Below are 18,381 nucleotides of genomic sequence, written 5' to 3' on the forward strand. Positions count from 1 at the left end.
CAATACCAAGAAACAATTTGAAATCCTAAAATTGAAGTCGGGAGCAAATCAAAGCTGTTTTACACATGTCAGAATTTCCCAAAAACGAAATTCGTGGCAAACTTTTCACTGCACGATAATCACGATAACGGGAAAACTAATTAGATTTGATTTAAAGCTGCTCCTACAAGCAGAAGTTAACATTTTGTTTTTAGCACAAAAAATGAGGAAGTTATGGAAGTTTTAGTGGAGGTCGCTTTTTCGAGATAGGCGCCAGAATGGAAAACAGGAATGCGCTTTTAAAATGACAAATAGGATTTCTAACACTAGAGGATGGCTATGAACAAAACAAATCCCCACAAGAACATAGCCACTTGATCAGAATGACTGCCTCCCCGGGACTCGCCTTCTTCAGATGAGAAAAGATCAGCGCAAAGATAGTTTTAGCAATACTAGTACAGGAGGAAGATAGGAGGGATAGGATAGAGAGTTTAGACAATTAAAAAATACTCCTAACAATATCGGTTCTGAATATAAGATAGGATGGGTTTATGGTAGGGATTAACTAGACAAGGTACATATGCTAGTGACACAGTTCTATCTATAGATACTCACTAGATATGTTTTTAAATGGAACCATCAGGATTCTGGTCCATCAAAATTCTGGTCAGGGAATTGGATCTGGTTCTAAGGTAGACAGCTGGGCACATCGGATTGAATCTGCAATCCGCAAGGCTCTCTGGTCACAGCACAGGACTGGACTGGGTCTGCCCTTCTTGGTTCTGATGATAATTATTTCAACAGGCAAGCAGTACAGCGCAGCCCGGCTGTATTTTGATGCTCCCCTTAGGTCTGTGGGGTTCGGGAATTTGAGGCCTAGCTGAAAATGGTTCAGCTATGCAATGGGTTTCTGCTTTGCCAAGTTTCTGGAGTCTGTAGCAAGGAAGATGGAGAGTTCTGGAACAGGGTGCTCCGCCAGCATCGGGATAGTGGGTAAATCTGCCTGTCCTTTTGAGTGGTGAGCTGTCTCTATTTATGCTATGATAAAGGGGTGTGTGAGCTGGTTTATCCTAAGCTCGCCCCTTTGACAGCAGATTAGGTCAGAGTCTCCTCTCTGCCTTGATAGGAGGAGAGAAACAGTGTGTCATTTTTATGGTGTGATTTTATGAGGCTGAGTATACAACCCTTGCCCCTTGAACACAAAATCTACTTTTGGCACCATACATATTTACACATGTGCAACCTCTATAAGAATCACATATACAGATTACATATTTTATATAGCAGCTATCCCTCCAAACCCCGTAGCTGTGGGATCTTGGCTCTGCTTTTCACAAAATTTTGCCCTTTTCATCAGGAACACAATGTCCAATTTATGAGCAAATTTCTACAAGTGTGCGTGTTTACCATGGGCATAAGTGTATAAAGTTTCATACTGTTAGCAGCAATACATTTTGTGTAAAATAACATTTTCTGCCATTTCTTTCTAGAACATGTCACCCGATTTTGCTGCATCTTGAAACGTGCAGCCAAAAATTACATTAACAATGCTGTTATTTCTATATTTTGCACAATTTTACATAGTAAGTTATCCATATTTTTAAAATGTGTCCTTTGTCCTTGTTAAGCAACAAATTGTTGTTTAGCTCCACCCCTTTGGTCTCTCCCTGGGACCCAGGAGCCATCCCCCTTGGTTTTCTCCTGGCATAGGCCATCTACGACTGTCTTCGCACTTCGCATTTCCTTAGGAGCAGCTGTTCATTGTTCCTCATGCCTCTGTAGGCCAGGTTCTTTCCAAACCCTATATTTACCGCTTAGATGTGATTTCCTGCTGGAGAGGAAAATGCCTCTGTGAGGAAACCTGTTATTCCAGTTTGGTTGCTTTAGGCTTAAATTTAAATTTAAATGTTAATTCTGTTGCATTTTTCCTTAGCTTAAAACAAACTCGTGATTTCAAAATATCAGCTAGAATTCTCATTCTAGGTTTTAAACCGTGGGATTAAACAATTACAACATAGGTTGCTCTCAGTAACAGGCCTCTTAGATTGCAAACTTTTGATTTCAGTTTATATACATGTTTAAAGTTTAATCAGGCAAGCTCCCTGACAGCTGTCATCCCTGCTGCCCTCTGCTGCACAGAGATTTTGACATCCATAGACAAACCACTTTTGCTGTGGAAATCCCTTGATGCTTTTACCTTTTCAGGACCTTGCAAGGTTCACAATGCTTTCTTAAACTAAGTGAATTGTAGAACCCAGCAAGAATTTTGGATGTTTGAGGGTGTTTTGCACCGGCATTCTGCAGTTTCAGTCACAAAGAAACAGGGTTTAAAGCAAGAATTGGGGGTTTCAGTTATCAAAGCACTGCTTTTTCCTTCTTTGCTCCATTTTCACATGTTGTGGAGCCCAGTGACATATTTCAGGATTGAGATCTCTGTTCCACCACTGACCTCATGCGTGGCAGATTGGGCAGCCATCTTTTTGGGCGTTGCAAAGTGCGATTTCCAGAGATTTTGGCGCGCACAAGGGTTTTGCGGCCATTTTGATGTTTCTGGCACCATTATAACACAGTGATGCAGCATAGCAGAGCAAAAAGTGGGTTAAAACATCCCACACTATGCAGCAGCTTAAACACGTCCACAAATTCCCCTGCCCATATCTTATCCTTTGGTGATGTCATCAAATGTGCTCCCAGAGCTTTCGTAATGCCCATGTATGGCAGCTTTTTCTCCTTGCCCTTTCCCTCTACATCTTTCTCCTTTGGAACCTGTGCCTCGGGTGCCAAGGGCTCAATCACCCTGTCTGTCTGCACCTCCACCAAAGAAATCTCCTTCTCCCCCACCAAGGCTCCTATAGCCTGCACGCCAATCTCACTCCTCACCCCTTGCACCCCTGTCCCTTCTTGCCCCCAACCTTGTGTCCCCCCTCTGCCATGCAGCTGGCCATTCCCTTTCCCTCTCACCTCTTTCTGCCCAGCCATCGCCCGTCTGCAGTCTGTCCTCCAATCCAACGCTCCACATTTTCTTCCTTACTGTGCTCCTGCTGCGGGGACAAAACATGTCAACAGTCTCACTCAGCCAGTTACCCCCCCGACCTCTTGCCCCCCAGATCCCCTCCTCCTGACTTTCTCTTTCCCACCTTAGCCTCCTTCTCACCCTCTCCCTCCTCCTTACAGCACTGTGCCCTTCATCCTCCCACTGCCCCACTCATTCTTCCACCCCTTCATCATCCCCCATTTAATATCATGGCTGTTGCAAGCACATACTCGGTATGGGCAGATCCTCCTCTCGTGAGCCGGCGGGGCCGCGGAAACCCCTTCCTGGTCCTCTTCTCTCAAGTGAGGGTTCCTCTCCTCCACCCTGTGGTCCTCCTCTCTAAGGGCCGTGCTGCGCCATCTAGACTGTCCTCCGGAATTTTGCAGAGGGGCCATTCTTAAACCCTCTCCATATTCCCCTTCTGCAATAGCAGGGGCCATTATGTGCCCTCCACCCGAAATCCTCCTAGCCGGGGAGGCTGATCTGTGCCCCTCCCTATCCTCACTAATCGAAGGGGACCGCTCTCTACTCCTCCCACTTGCACTCTTCTGCAGGTATTTACCTCCATTGCCCCTCTGCCCTGTCGCCCCTTTCTGCACCAACAACCCCCCCAGCCCTGCAGCTTCCTGCATACTCCTAACGTCCTCTTCCTCCACCTGGTCTTTGTCCCCCAAACCCCTTCCTGACCCCTCTCCTAACTCCACTCCCCCGGTACACTCGCCTGTCAATTTCCCTCCTACTCTTCCTACCCCCCGTCTCCCAGACCTCCCTTCTACCAGCCGCGGTGCTACATGCCACCACTGCTGCCAGAGCCCCATCTGCTGCTGCTCTCCACTGCAGCCTTTCTCCACCGGCCTCCCTTTCACCCATAACCTCCCCCACAGCCCCTTCAAGCTGGGCTTTGGATGCCCTGCTAATAATCTCTAAGGCTTTCCTCAGTGCCTTAGACTCCACCAGTCCCTTCTTTTTTTGCCCCTGCCCCACCATGGCGAACCAGTAATAATATAACTAGGTGCAATAATGCCCCTTGATGCTCTGCCCCAACTAAAATAGCCCCTGAGCCAAAACCTACCTGTGGAAAAAATGCCTGACACGAGGGGATGAATAGCTTAACAGACACCCCCAATAAATCCCCCAAAACCACTTATAGAGCCATATTCTGCCCACAATGCACAAAGGGCCTACACTGCCCCCCGGCGATGCAAAATCGGGCCCCAAAACTATCCATTGCTCCTTGCAACGGGCTTACCTTCCTAGAGAAGGGAGGCTGCCTGTTGTACCTCCCGAATGAAAGCACGGGACTCACCCTCATCTGCCCGCACAACAGACCAAAGCGCTGGCCCTTTAACAGGGAACACCGCCCCTGGTGGCATCGCGCAGTCACTGCACTCCTAAAGCGGCCGGAGCCCGCTAACACTACACAGAGAGACCCATCAAGATTAATAATACCTACCCTCCCGCCTGCCTGCCGCGCCCGCAACACGCTGCAGCAACTGCGTTCTATTGTTTTCTTACAGAGGACGCACCACGCTGAAGCTGCCACACACAAGAACCACGGGCCCCTGCCGCTCTTAAAAACTCTCACACCGCCAACACCGCAACGTATCAATGGCTCCTAGCCTGAGAAAACCCACACGGGGACAAAACTCGACCCGGTAAGACTGAGGGGCACTTTATTTACAGTGCCCCCGGCTATCTCCCCAATTAATTTAAAACTTTAACAATAATTCCCCCACTACCCTCTTACCCAACCGTATAATCCCTGCTCCTACCTCACAGAACTACTAAACAGCTGACTCCCCGAAACGCTCAGCCCACTAGGCCTCACGCCGGAAAGGCTCGGGAGCAGGCGACCCGGACAAACGCTCGTCCTCAACTGTCACCTGCTCCCAAACCTTCCCTGCCCCCTTAAGTACCCTTGGAGACGCGCTATTGGCCTATGCAGCGCCCAAAGTAACCCCAGGGGGAAACCCTTCACCTTCCCCCCCTGAAGCCCCCTTTCTCATTGGAAGTCCTCCAAGATGGGCAACAAGGTTCTATAGCTGCGCTGGCTGCATCATAATATAGATCTGGTTATACAACATTTCCCAGGAGTGCTTCTGGCTCTCAGTCCATCCCTGTGTGTCGGAAGGGGTACTGGGTTATTGAATGTAACTGAAGCTGTGCAAGACATTGCCGAAGTCTGAGCGTGAAAGCAATGGATGCAATTGAGGGAACATTAGAACATGGGATCGTCACAGTAAGGGAGCACAGAGCAGTGATGTGATGTTAGAGTGAGGGAGTTTCATCCCAAGGACAATGAAAATGTGGGGTGCACCAATGAGGGTGGACAGCACGGCTGGTTACTGCAGAATGATGAAGCTTGAGACATGGGTGGAGCGTGAGAATGAGAGACAGTCCAATGAAAGAACAGAAGGGACCTCAGGTTCCAAGTCCACATAAATTGATTGGAAGGGACCTGCTACTTTTGCGGGGCCCCTCTGTGCAATTTTCATCAGTTGCACTGCGACGTGCAAATGGGAGGTGTAAATAGGCAAAATGGCCTTTTCGGCTTCCTTTTGCACCTCACAGTGGGAATTGAGTAAAAGTCGCCAACCATTTGTGCATGGCAGGCCGTGTTTGCAATGGACTCCGGTCTTTGCTGATGTAAAAAGCAGGTGGACTCAGTAGGAATCCACAGCATTTATGCCAACATGAAAATATCAACGTGGCATATATGGTGTCGCATTTGTACGGCAAAGAGGATAGGAGTGGTGGCAACTGTGTTCCCTGCCTCCTCTACATCAAAAAAATTAATGACAATGTGACATGGCACACAATGCATGCGCAGCATTTCTACGTGAGTGTTTGAGCTCCACCATGTAGAAGAGTGGATAGTGGGGTACTCTGATAGAAGCAGTGAGCGAGACAGTTTGGGAAACCACGACAGATTGAAGGGATCGACCTGCTAGAATACATGTTGTTCCAGTCCGGTCAGTGCCCCTTGAATGCCGTGGTCCCTAACCCCTGGCACCAAAACAAGGAGTTTCTGGTTTTGTGTTACTTCCTCCATCGATCTTCAGCTAATCTCATTGGGTGATGGAACTCCGAGGTGCCAATCAGCGCCTTGCTCTGCTTGCAGTGCCGTGCAGCGCTTTATATATCACACTTAAGGGGATACCGAACATCTACTGCCCAGCTTCCCAGGGCTGAGAAATGCAGAAAGCTTAGAGAGCAGCTACTGGAGGGCCTGAAATAGAGCCGGGCATACATATGATGTAAGCGTGTAAGTGAGACTCGGCTAAAAACAGCCACAATGTCACCACTGAGCAGATGATGCAGAACAGAGACATTACATCACCCTGACAGTCGGCCAGCACCTGCAGCGACAGAGCATGGGAACTTAGAAAACCCAGGCCATATAGGAACTTTTATAGGGGCCCTTTCCTAGAGATATACAATTAACTATGTATGAGTCCCACTGTTGCAGTATCTCCTGCTATAGGGCTAATCTCTATACTGTAAGGACACTTATCCCGTACATATATATATATATTTTTTTTTTTGTCAGCTATCACTGCCACACGAAGTGCAGTGAAACTACCGACTCGTGTATTTGATGGCAGTCCTGTATGAGGGATATTAAAAGGCACGGAGGCGCTCTGTGCTATACTAAGGGCAAGGTCAGGGGAAGGGTACTTCATACAGAGTGATGACCATGAGCAGTGATTGAAATGGAAATTGAGAAGTGCAGGTACTCACTATCCCAAAGAACCTGCTTACTGTTGAAAAGTGCTGGTACTTTCATATGAAATGTATTGACTTTCCGGTGAGAAGTACTGGTATTATGCCTTTCAAATAAAAGAAGTGCAGGTCTCAGGGCCGGCAAGTACCTGCCCATTTAAAGCACTGAATCCAAGCTGGGGGAACAGAACTTCTCTCCCCAACCCTGCATCAGCATCAGGGCGAGATTCTTGGAATTCCAGGCCTATTTTCCACCAGTGGGGGCGGATGCAAGAAGGGCAGAGTTAGGATGGAAATCTGAGCGTTTCACCCAATCAGAGTGGACGGCATACTCTGGCCTCCTGGTTAGCAAGCGGGCGTGGAATTTCAGCCAATGAGTCAGCCAAACCATCTGATTGGCTGTCACTTCCCATCCTCTGCTAGGGAATCGTTTTCAGTGGATTTAAACTTTTATCAGAAGCTTCAGAATGAATTGGGAAAGCGAATGTGAAATCTTTCTTGTAGATCATCCGTGAAGAAAAACATGGCTTGCCTTTTTGTGACCCCTTGTTAACTCAGATAGTTGGTCTTTGTTATTCAGCACTAGACACACACCTGGTGCCCGCCATTTCCCCTCTCATTTAGAATAGATGTTTTTTGTTAGTTTTGCCACTTTTCTTCAATTGTAAGCGTCGTTTGTTCTTAGTATGTTGTTTGCATTTGTTAGCACTCCTGCTTAATCATAATTTTTTGGGCAGTCAATATTTATTACTATTATGTGTTTGATTCAACCTTTACAAGACGCACCAAAATCATTTAAATAAAAACTTCAGGTACTCCATTTTGTTTGTATTATGTTACTGTTGCCATATTGTTTTTGATTTGTTCTTGGATATGGTTTAACAAAGCTATTGATCTGTTTAGAAGAAAGTATACAATAATTCACGATGGGTGCATTCTTTTGTGTTTTACTTGCCTACATAAATGTCAAAATCTGCAAATTTAAGGCAGTACATTTTCTTCTTGTGGGACAGATCTCTGTGGACACACCTGCACTTCACCTGGCAGGACTAAGTGAATCTGCAAAGTGCTGACATTTGGCATGAAAAATAGGGAGCATGACTTGTTGTGTGTGTGCGTGTGTGTGTGTGCTTCCACCTAGGTTTTGACGGAGGACCACATTGAGAAGAACCGGTATATCTTTGACCTGTACGTGGGACTCTGTGATACTTCGGAATTGTCGGGAAGAAAATTAGGTAGAATTACACAATGGTTCACTTTTTGAAATTCCCATGTCAGTAACTCTTAAAACAAGCATTGGCAATGACAACAATTTGGGCTTTTGTGTAGGCACAGGAAAGGTATTTGTCAGCCCCTGACATACTTATATTAACTGGCCATGCATGTCCCAAATGATGCGAGTTCCTGGACACCTAATAGCAGTGCTTGGCAAATGCCTACTACTTATACACATGCCCAAACGGTTGGCTTTGCCAATGCTTGTTTTGAAGAGGACTTCAACCCACAGTGCTTATAAATCGAGCTGCTGAAGGTAGACCTGGCTAACACATTTTTATTACACAAGTAGTGCATATATATCGCTCAAATTAAGCCGCTAACTCTCAGAAGACTGCTTTGAAAAATTACTGGTAGGCACTTTGAGTGCAAAGTTTGATGGTAAGGCTTCCTTAATGCGAGCTGAAAGAGCTCCCAGGAGGAGGTGTTTAGGTGTGAAGGGTCAGGAACTGGGTGAGAATGGCCATTGGGATTATCATGGCCATGGGCAGTCAATTGGTGGGCAAATATCCAAACGACACCCACAAGCTGTGTGTCCCTCCTCATATGACATTTCTCCATACCTGTACTCTAATGCAACCGTTTTGTCTTATAGGTGCGCTTAGTGCCACCTAATAGCGCAAATTAAACATATCGGCCAATTGGAAAGAAGGAAGGCGTATATCCTTTGGTAAATGGCAGAATTTCCACTGCTCCTTACACAAATTAGAAATGACAGCAGTCAGTTATCCTTTCAAAGAACAGATGTTTCTTTAGTAAAATGTAGTCCCCGTGCAAGCATTCTCTATCAAATGGGAAAAAGATATTCATGTTGACCAACTTCATGGTTTGATTTCTCCTACCAACCGGAAGGATACCCAAGCCTTCCGGTACACCGCTCCATGCATGCAGATGATGGAAATGCGCCTGGACCAGTTTATCTCCTCAGGGTAGACACAGTCAGCCCAGTTGGCAGAATGACATCTCCCAGAGTGTAGGCGGGCTATGATCAGTTCATCTTTGATGTAGACATACAGGAAATAAGATGGCCCCATCTTTACTTAGACTAACATCTCCAGGGCACGCATCTTCTGGATCGTGCAGTTTCAGCTACTAGATGTAATCTTCTTCCTCCAGTTCCATGCGTGCACCACAGGTAACACCCAAAGGTTCTAGAGGCAGAAAGGTTGGACAGGCCACTTCCAAATAACCAGGTGTTGCACAGTTGTAACATCTGGCCACTGGCCTTTCATTGGGACTTGAGCTGTGCTTCCAGGCTTCACTGGGATCATTCCTGAGCACCAGTGCAGAAGTTTGGGGAGTCAGGACTCCTCTACCTATCTCCTTCAGTTGGTCCTCCCTCTTGAGTGCTCCCAGCTATAATGTGCCTTTTTTAGATGACAAGTGTTACTCTGTTTGGCAGCAGATGGTGAAGTCTCATCTGTGAAGCTTTGCTCTTTGGCACTCTTCATCTATTGGGCTCTCTGGACTCCAGATGCTTTAGGAACAGTGGTTACTAAGTTGAGCTGATGGAGTTGGCATTACTACCATTTTACAGAATCAATTCTTCTTTAGCCTCTGCAAATGTTTTCTGTCCAAACCACTTGTCTAAAAGGAACCTGATACAGTAGGACAGCTGCCTTGGCATTTCATCAGGCTTCTGATGGATTTCCCTCAGTCACTGACAACTGCAGTGTACTCACTGTCGAAACCTCGTCCCACCAGGATCCCTACATAGAGTTCATCAGATCTGGCCTGACTGCCAGCCTTCAGAAATATGTAGGTGGCCTGGGACCCCCTGTCAGGAGTCAGCATTTGAGATGAAGTGTGGCCTACTTTCCTTGTCCCAGTGTGTGGTGGTGATGTGTCCAAAGTTTCCCCAAAACTCTCTGGGTCATCTCCCTTGCCATAATGCTGGAGCGTGACATGGATGATTCTGACACTAGTCCGTGGGGTTGTCATAATGAGGCTGTCAGTCAAAGCCCCCTATCCTGCGATCGTGGTTACTGGCACTGGCTTTGCTAGAAATCTCAGTTGGTCCTCTCAAGAAAAAAGTTTGGGACAATTGCCTCCTGCATCCTCTCTAATGGAGGGGTCTGTTTAGTTACGTGAAGTACTCGGCAAGTCCCTGATTGGGTCTGCTTTTAATTGCTGGATCATTCCCAGACTCTGGTGGTCAATGTCACGACTGTATCGGAAATCTTTCATGTCCATCTTATCAAAGTAGAATGTCCACCTCCCAGGCCCAAGATCTATCTTGTCTTTTCTAGCAGGTACAAATGAATGGGATCCCTCCTTGCACTTGTCCTGCTGTTGAAGCATTTGGGATGGCTGCTAGCATACACATACAAAAGGATACAGGCTACCCCTCCCTTTTCCAGCTGCAGGTATGAACACTAAACCACTCCACTTTGACAGACACCTAGACTTGGTCTGTATTATACATTAAAAATAGATCGCCAAATTGACTGGAAAAACACAATTTTATTTGACATCATATTAAAAAACCTGATTACAGGTTTGACACTATAACATGCAAAGCATTTGTTATACGTGTTAAGCTATTATATGGACACCGTATTAATAGTCATATGGCGCTCCACAGTAAATATTTGAACCATGCGATGAGGCAGTGAGGAGTTAAAAAAACAGTGACTTTATGAGTTGTTGTTCTTCAAAACATATTCCAAGCCAAAAAAAACTGGCTGCTAGCATGGCCATAGGAAACTACACTTATGACACCACTTGACACAGAGTGTGCCAAGTGGACAAAGGCATGTTGTGTGGGCACTCTGCAGTGGTTTATTAAACAATGCAACAATGAATGTGTCCAGACAATAGAAGCAAGGGTCTCTTAACAGGGCGAGGATAAATTAAAGGTAGCTTTGCAACAGCGATAGTCCTTGGTGTGGGTTGGCTTCCCCATGCCAGGATTAAGTATACAGCTGCTGTGAGGAAATGGTCCCAATTTAGCTCAAAGTCAAATTCAGTCAACTCCAAATCACTCCCACCCTCTCTAACTTGTCATTGGAACCTCCCTATTCTCTAGGCGTACTGGGGAGCCTGGCCCCCACCCTTCGCCTCATACTTGAAGACGATGTCTACCCCAGAGTCGGTTTCTTTCCTTCCCAGCTGCCTCCTGCTGTCTGCTTCTGGCTCAGAGTGCCCCTTCTGCTCAGGTGTTCTCTTCTCAGGGGCTGGTCCTGCTTTACCCAACCTTTCTCTCAGTGGGACTCTTACTAGATGGTTACTTCTCCCACAAACCACAACACTCTGATGGTAAACCTCCTCCTCCGAAACATTTCCTCTATAACAACCTCCGCTATCCTGCCTCCACTTGTCTCCTCCAATCCCCACCTTCTTCCGAAATGCTCCACCTAGCACTGCACTCTCATCCCAGAAGTCTCCACCCTGAATGGCTGACCAAGGCTGCTTTAATATTCTGGTTGCGTAGCCCCTAAATCGGAGCCTTGGGCAACCTGTTGTGCATGTGCTGGGTAGCTTGTGCTGGACTGGGATTGGTCCAGAGGACCAGGGTCATGTGGTCTCTGAGAGTTTTTACCTGATTCCTGGCACCATCTTGGATCTCACAGGGCCCACAGTCTTGCGGTGTTGTCCTCTTTCCTCTCATGAAACTGTGAGGAGGCTGACTGCTTCCCCTTAAAGCCTTCTATCTTTCCAGCTTGCGGAACAAGGAGCAATACTCTAATGGGTGAGCAATGTAAGTGTTTCTCTGTGAGGAACTGTTTTCTGGAGGAGAATGGACACTTTGTAGCTCCTGTCACATTCAATCAAATAGGGGGACAAGGCTCTGGATAGTTTGTAACTGCGTGAGGAGTCCCTTGGACAGTGCAGAGCATGTCTATATTTAATGTCGCGCCAGAGACTGTATCTGCGTGAGTCTTGAAGCCCGCACCTGTGTATTCGAGGTGGTCACGTGAATCCTCAAGCAGCTATGTGGAGGGTGCCTGTATTTCAACACTTGTCCTTCCAGATGTATGTTTCTCTGACACTGCTGTTCATTTACAGTGTGGTAACATAAGGTATTGTGAGGAACTGATGTCTGAGTGTTCCAGTCCTTTGTGAGGAATAGTGTGTTCAGGCACATTGTCTCTGTCTCTGATTTCGTCCTGCAATTGGTTTTTGTTGTGAGAATTCTGTCTGGTTGATGCATGGAAAGGTCGGACTTTTCAGGTAGTGCCCTTGTGTATACAAGTCAGGTTTCGATGTGTGCGGGTGGCTCTTTTGTCCCTGCTCCTTCCTGTCAAGATTCTGTTTACTAGCCCCTTCCCCACTGTTCCTATCTGTGATGTGTTCAGGCCATCTGGATGATGAGTATATAGGTAGGGTGAGATAGTGTTCTTGGTCGTGGTTGGGTTGAGCTCTGTGATCTCCATGTATTCTCTAAGTGGTGGTGTTAGGTGTTGAGAAGATGTCATGGGATGTACTCTGCTAGATGGTGGTTTTGAAGTGACTCAGTTAGTGCTGACTACTACCTTTCTTATCCAGCTTATCATTCCGTATTCAGGTCTTTCTGGGGGCTACCCTGCAGTAGGGCTAAACCACAATGGAAGGTCTCTCAGCGGGATATCAGCAGTACCAATACACAGAGGTGTCTCAGAGCAGCTAAATTTATGGGAGTACTGAGGTGGGACTGCTTGGAAGGGCAACGCAGAGGGGCACTTGGGCGTGGGATCACCAGCTGGCAGTAATTGCAGTAGAATTCATAGCAGAAAGAGCACTGCACTCGGGAACACAATTAGAAAGGGACACATGGGAGCGAGAACACAACAGTAAGAAGTGATGACCTAAAACAAGTACATTTGATCGCCAAGTATATTAATAAAGCGTGGCTAAAGGTGAAAACTGGTCTGGATTTTTTTCACTTGGTTACACTTTGGAGTTTCTCTGTGTTTTCGACAATGCAGAATTTGGTTTCATCACTTGCTTAATTGGTTATGCTATGTGATTCTCTCAATTTCCATGACTGCAGCCTTTTTCTAATTTCTAAGTATTCACTTCAGCAGGGGCAGATCACGACTGAGATAGAGGACCTTGACTGGTATTTTCAGTGCCTTAAGTGGGGTGCTAAGGTCTTTGTACTTGAGCTCACAAACATTATGTTGCATAACAATTTTTTTCGATATAATGCCCAATTTTACCTACAGGCCTCGAGCCCCTTCATAGGGTCAGCCATGGCCCCTGTATATGCTAATCTTTTTTGTTTTATTTGGAAACCCATTATGTCTTGAAACATCAAAGATGGTCCTCGAGACTCATACTCTGGAAGTGATACATCGACAATGGATTCGTAATCTGGAGAGGTTTCAAAAAAGGTAGCAGGTACTCCTCTCCAGAGAGAACATGGCATGATTACCTTTTCTGAGATGAGAGGGTTGTTCACCCTAAGTTACCTGGGGGTAACCAGACGTGGACTCCCTGCTCACTGTGCTCAGAAAGGCACAGCTTCACCTCACTGATGAGGCCCAAAAAGGCTGAAACACGAGTATGGGGTTGCTGTTGGTACTCTTGTTCAGAGAGGAATTGCCATAGCATTTCGGTGCTGGACTGCCCATGTGGGCGTTACAAAGACTGATATGCAAATGGATATTTCCCATCTGTGAAAGGCCCAGCGAGCAAAGAGCGTGTGCTGCAAACTCTCATCTCAGAACAGGTTATCATGCCATGCTCTTTCTGGAGAGGAGCGCCTGCTACCTTTTTTGAAGTAATCTGGAGAGGTGTACAAAGCGATGAGTTTCTGGAGTATCTGAACTCCATACACGAAAGGATTACGTTTACTATGGATGTCGGCAAAACAAAACTGCATTTTCTAGTTGTAGAATTTGAACTGAGGGATACAATATAGTTACTACCATATTCCACAAACCCACAGATGTGAACAATTCTTTACATTATTTTAGCTACCACCCAAAACATCTGATGAATAACCCCCCACCCCTTACAGCCAATTTTTAAGACTGAAATGGATAGTCTCTGACGAGGACACTCTAGGATCAGAAAGCGTGACAATGGTCACGGGATACAAACAGAGAGGCTACCCCAGTGAAATAATCCAGAAAGCATGAAACAAAGTGAGTCAACACGACATGAAGATCTGCTTATCCCTAAACCTAAGCCCTTCGACATACTGTTTCTATACACCCTTAAATAATTAAGTCAGAGCCATCATGTGGCTACACTGATTTAAACAAATTGGAGATTGATCCAACTGGATGCTCAACTACAGCAACTGTTTCCCAAACCACTGCTTATTGCATATAAGAGGCGTAGGAACTTTCGAGACCATCAAGTTAAGGCTGAAAAACCATTGATCAATAAACAACTGACATTACAGAAAAGGAAGAATGGCACATTCCCATGTCTTAATTAACACAATTGCAATAATATAATGAAAGGTCTCTAAGTAAGACACCTCCGCTCAGGGGCTAAAATCAAGCTGAGGGATTTCACCACATGCGACACCAGCTTGGTGATCGATGGTCTTAGCTGCCCATTCGGTACCTTCTATGTAGGTCAGACAACAAGGAAAGTGAAAGAAAGAATTGGTGACATGGGAAAGAGGTTAGACCAACATGAACTCTATTGGATTGAGAAACTAGACCCCCTTAGCCTCGAAGGAATGAATGAGGAGATTTTCCTTGGGGCGTTCCACTAAACCCATCTGTTTATATGGATTTACATACTGTGATGAATGGTATATAACACCTGCAAGCGGCCCACAAGATCATGACCACATTGTTATAGAACGACAAGCAGATTGTGATTATGGTGCATTCTTGGAGTCATTCATCTGGCAAAGTCTTGTTTTTCCCTCATAAGGCAAACTACAGAATCGTATTACAGTTGTATTATACCTTGTAGAGTTGCATTGCAACTGCATAATCCTCCATCTACATTTGGTGGATGACCCCTTGACTGCACAATCCTTGTTAACATTGGATGTCATCCCCTTAGGCTAACCAGTTAAACATATTTAACTAGAGACCCATGGGTAAAGGATAAATTATAGGTTTGATCAACCTTCAATAGACTGGACGTCCAGTCTGACTTTTCAATATCATTTAAATTGGAATGCCTTATACACTTAGAAAGGGGCACGTTTTGCCATCCTTCATACCTAAAGGATGATACACTGTTTTGAATGAGCAGCAGCGCTAGCGCCTCTTGATGGGTAGCGCTGACTAATCAATCTAAACATATGACGTCATCACGCATTGATGTTGGGTTTAACACATATCTAAATATGGTGGCCATCTTAGAATCGGCTTATGGCTTCCGTGAACACAGCCTGATCTTTTCTTGATAACGGCAGCAAGCCAGGTAAGTTGATTGAGCCTGTTATTTCCATCTAATAGATTCTGAATGGCACTGAGGATATTTCCCTAACTAGAATTAGAAACTGTTTCTTAGCAAGAATCTCTCTACTCTCTGTAGGTCTGTGAAATGAGGAGTGTTATTCTTTTGGTATAAACAGGACTGGTGCCATTACTAACCAATTCTCTCCTGAGGTTTTGGAAATTCTAGCAACATCACGTTGAAGTTTCTCAAGTTGCATCTCATGACCTGTTATAAGGTAATGCCTTATCCCCCGACTGAACCCACTTTGGGTCTTAGTGATAGATGCAGGTTCCTCGTTCCTTTTTTAAGGGACAGAGTTGATTTGAATTGGTGAACTTTCTTTTACCCATTAGGTTGTACACGTCCGCCCAAGATTATGAAACTACTAGACACTTGGCAACATCACGGTGGAATTTCTGATGTTGCATTTCATGACCTGTTATAAGGTAATGCCATATCCCCTGACTGAAACCATTTTGGGTCTTAGCGGTAGCTGCAAGTTTCTTTTGTAAGGAACATAGTTGATTTGAATTGGTGTATTTTCTTATAACCATTAGGTTGTACACTTCTGTCCAGGAGTAAGAGACTACTAGACACTCAGAAATCAGTGAGAACAGCATGGACTTTTTGGCCCTGACCTACACCAGTTGAATGACCATGGAATTTACCATGGCAGATTTGGTGCGATATTGGGCACATTTAATTTGGATCAATGTGGAAAAGTGCCATACTAAATTAAATTATTCCCTGCTTAGTCTGTAGATCACAGTGTGGAAAATCATATGAGGAAGAACATGTTTTCATTGATTGCACCTGAGGAAGGGAACATTCCCGAAACACTTAGAGCTGATAACCTTATTTTTGGTTGAAGCTTCATTATTGATTTCCCGTTGATTTAAAAAAAAAAATGATTTCACTCAAACACAATTGCCTGTGTAGAAAACGTGTTATTTACTTTTTGCTATTGAAAATGTCTTAGTTTACTGATAGTGATAGACTGTTATTCAGTATTACAGGTGTGCAGGGGACACAACTGTGCTCAATTTGTGGACACTTAATTGTCTGTCTTGATTGTATGCAACCCAGTGCCAGGGTTGTTTCTCTCCCCCGCACCTGCAAATAAACTTAATCTGAACTAACCTCTTTAAATACTGGTGTGCTCCTTGTCATACTGTTTTTTTTTACTTTAACACTTAAAACAATACATAGAAAGTGGAATTGAAGGTGGGAGTAAAAGGAAAGGAGAGAGATAGAGAGAAGCAAAGAAGATATAGAAGTAAAAGGGGGGTTACAAAAAAGGACTCATTGCCGCGTTGAAGATCGAGCAGAGGAGGAAAAGGTAGGATGAAGGAAGACCAACAGGCATGGCAGGTGTGATGAATTTGGGCAATTCATCCATTCTTCCCTGGGGGAGCCACCCCCTTTGAGGCTAGGGAGGTGAGCCTGCTAAGCAAGACCCTCTGTAGGGGTCTGGGAAAGTGCAAACTCCTTGGCAGTGACTCCCCACTAGGGGAAATGGACTCCCATTGCTACCTGGAACTCCCTACAAAGAACACTGTATCTGTCTTTATGGGAATAGAAAAGACTGATATTTTTGCTGTGGATTGGCATTCCCAACAGACTAACATTACTCCCAGTTATTTGTTTATCTCCTGGTGAAGTTGGAACCAAAGTTAATCCAAAATTTAAAGTGAAGGCTGTGTGATGATAGGTTACGCGCAACAAATAAAACACACAAATAAAATATATGGCAATGCAAAATAACCAGCAGTATTGGTACAATGTTTGAATTATCTTTTCTTATCCTGGTTAAGGTCCCTTCCCCAGGATTCAAAGTTAACTTCAGAATGTTCAACAAAGAAAAGAAAGGTTTTGAACCAGTTCTTGTTAGTTCCAAAAAGTCCAAAGTAAAATTTCAATAAACACAGTGCCACTGATGACAAGTCTTGATTCTTTGATGAAAGATCCACGTTCAACTTCCAGAAAAGAAAATAGCACCAATCGTAATACTGGTTATGACAATTTGTTTCATCTTCCAGAAAGCTTGTCACAGTTTGAAAGAAATTGTAAAATTCCCACGGTCAATAATACACAGTTCTTAAACAACAGTTCCAAAACGTCTTCAGTTATAGTTTTAATATGTACATTGGTATATTTGTCAGGATGACCTCTTAGTGTCACTGCTTCTTATTCAACAACCCCACTTCTACAGGCTTGTACTATGAGAACACAGTATTTATTTGCTTCAGAGTGCTGCAATATACTGACACTGACAGCTGGATGCACCACCATGTCTTTAGTATTTCAAACTACTACCACAGTTTCAATTCTTTGAATTGTTAGACTGGCTTCGACAAGATACAGTGTTATGAACTTCAATCTCTTCAGGCAGGCAAGGCACTCTTCCTTTTGAATAGCCTTTTTCAAAACGGAGCAGCCTCTTTGCCACAATAACATCCTGGATTGGCCCTTAAGTCTCACTTCTCTCCTACGTCCACACTCTATGGCACCACAGATTGTAAGGCAGATGCTCTGATATTTTCTAATTTAAAGGAGAAGCCAGTTCCAAAGACTTGTGTGAGTGCAACTATCGCCTGTCCACCTGCTTGCAATCAGTTGAAGGGGCGTAGAAATAAGTGTTTCTGGAAGGGATGTATTGTTGCAATTTTGCAGCAAGGAAGGAGGTTTGTTTGTTTAAGTATTCTGGATGAGTAAATCAGGGACTTGAATTCAATTCATTTTTTTTGCAACAGGCAGCCTGTAAATGGGGGACCAAACAGGAGATGAGGTCCTCTCTTTTAAGGTATAGCAGAAGGCAGACCACATCATTCTGGACACTGGAGTCTGTGGCGGAGCAAAGATAGGAGGCCAGTGTATGAGATGATGCTGTAGTCCAAACTGGAGTATATTAGGGCATTGATCATTGAGTTAGTGAGGAGACATAAATAAAGGAAGCAATCTCTTAGGAGTGTGCAGTTCAATGAAAGAGGAACACTGGAAGTCATCGAAGGACAGAGGCAGTGGAAAGTAAG

Source organism: Ambystoma mexicanum, chromosome 8 (assembly GCF_040938575.1).
Source record: "Ambystoma mexicanum isolate Mex_15411 chromosome 8, UKY_AmexF1_1, whole genome shotgun sequence".
NCBI lineage: Eukaryota > Metazoa > Chordata > Amphibia > Caudata > Ambystomatidae > Ambystoma > Ambystoma mexicanum.